This window comes from Suncus etruscus, chromosome 10, assembly GCF_024139225.1.
Source record: "Suncus etruscus isolate mSunEtr1 chromosome 10, mSunEtr1.pri.cur, whole genome shotgun sequence".
Lineage (NCBI taxonomy): Eukaryota > Metazoa > Chordata > Mammalia > Eulipotyphla > Soricidae > Suncus > Suncus etruscus.
In genome coordinates, this window is record NC_064857.1 from 104,514,769 (window position 1) to 104,517,074 (window position 2,306).

Consider the following 2,306-nt stretch of genomic DNA (forward strand, 5'->3'; position numbering starts at 1 on the left):
TTAAAATATTTTTAAATTACTATTTACTCATCTAACTCATTAAAATTTAATTAAAAAATTCAACTGTTAAAGAATCTAGAACAAAAATGTGACTAAGAGTGCTCAGGGATTACTCCTTGCTCTGCACTTAGGAATCACTCCTGGCAGTCTTGAGGGTATCATAACGGGATGCTATGGATTGAGCCCAAGTACAAGTACAAATAATGAAACACAAAATCTATATAGAACCTTACCTGCTGTACTATCTAGCCCTCTTGCACATATTTTGATACTGGAGTTTCTTTATAACTTTAAGTTATTTTTATTGTAAAGAGCAGTCAATTTAGCACTAATAATGGGGGAGCACCAAACTCGGCCTCATAGCTTTACTGAAGCAACATTAGATGGTTTGGTTCTCATACTGTGAAACCTGGGGCCATTATTATCAGAACTATCAATGTTTAGTAGAGTCAGGAGTGTTGGAGAATCAAACACAGGGTCTCACACATGTAAGTGCTCAAACACGTGAGCTATCTCTCCATCTTCCTGTTTTTCTTTTAGTTTACATACTTATGGTTTTATATTTACTTACCTGTGACAAATAAGAATTCTAAAGTGATATGAAACTCCTGGAATTCTGTGAGGGGATTGTGTGTTTTGCATGTGTTTTTCTCCATGAATCCTAACAAGAACTCTATGACAGTTGAGATTATTAATCCACTTAAGGAGGAAGAAGAGATGTATAAAATTTAGCTCATGTACCACTGCATTTTCATAAGTCAGGAAACTGGATTTAGAAGCTTTCATATTGACATCTGAATATGTTCCAAATCATCAATTGTAGGAAAAGCAGTGATTCAATGGCTAAAGAATTCATGCTAAGGCGATGACATGTTGAGCAAGTCTATTTATTCTACAGCCTTCCATGAATCATTAAGAAAGAGGCAGAATTTTGTCTAGTGAACTTTGAAAACGACCACAGAGGGGAGTGTTGCATCATCAGGTTAGGTCTGTGACTGGTCATCTTCTTTGTCATCACTTGACTAGTTGAGTAAGACAGTCAGACTATGAGAGAAAATCCAAGACTACACAGGCAGGCAATACTTTGTCTTCCTTTTTCTTGGTGACCTCTTATGGAATGTTGTGTAAAAACAATCTTGAAATTCCACGGACTTCTGATACAAAGATATTTGAGTCTCCTGCGAAGAAATCATAATTCAGACTGACAAAGGCTGCTACAAGTATAGTGATGAATTGTAAAAAAATTTTCCTAAGTGAAACATTCCTTAGAAAATTGATGATAGACTTTATTTTCCAATTTCTCGGATATGAGTAGTAGCTAATATGGTTACAAGTAGAAATATATGGATAACCCTACAGGAAATCTAAATGAGGTTTAAAATACCCCATTTGTATGATGTTCTTTCACTGAAAAACCATGATTACAATTTTTCCTTCCTTCCTTCCTTCCTTCCTTCCTTCCTTCCTTCCTTCCTTCCTTCCTTCCTTCCTTCCTTCCTTCCTTCCTTCCTTCCTTCCTTCCTTCCTTCCTTCCTTCCTTATTTTCTTTCTGTCTTTCTTTCTATTTCCTTCTTTCTTTCTCTTTCCTTCTTTCTTTCTTTCTTTCCTTCTCTTTTTTCTTTTCTTTTCTTTTCTTTTCTTTTCTTTTCTTTTCTTTTCTTTTCTTTCTCTAGCAAAGTTTATCCCCATCATCAATAAATTGCCTAGAAACTGGAAAACCTCGCACTTTCCTTGTGCTGGCCTTATTTTTTTTTAAGTGTTTTGACCCATTCAATAAGGGTCAGTCCTTCAACTGCAACCTACAGATCCCCATTCTCTCTCTTTCTCTCTCTCTCTGTGTGGTGGACTCCTCTATGTTTGTCTAATCTGTATTGTAAATAATTCTTGCCTAGATTGTATATAGTTTCTATTATATAATATCACCCCTGCCTCAGAACCCTGTCTATCACCTTATACATTCTCTCCTATCCTCTCATCTTCTCAATCCTGATCCACTATCTCCCCCTATTTAATCTTCTTTACTCTCAGGTCTTAAATCCCCAGGAAGCAGAACTTTCCTCCTACCCCAGCAAGCTGCTAGTTGACTCCTAAAGTAGGAGTCATGTCTCACCCTGGAAAGAAGCTGCAGCCACTGCTACTGAAGACCTATCCTATGCAGCCCTTTTTCTCCCATCTTCCCCTACTTGTACAGTCTGAGAAATGGGATTTGACTCCAGAGAAGACACTCAGCTTGAGGACATCACCTGTTCTAAGATATTTGTGTGCCATTTCTCAGACTCAAGATCATGGGGCAAGATAAAACTGTG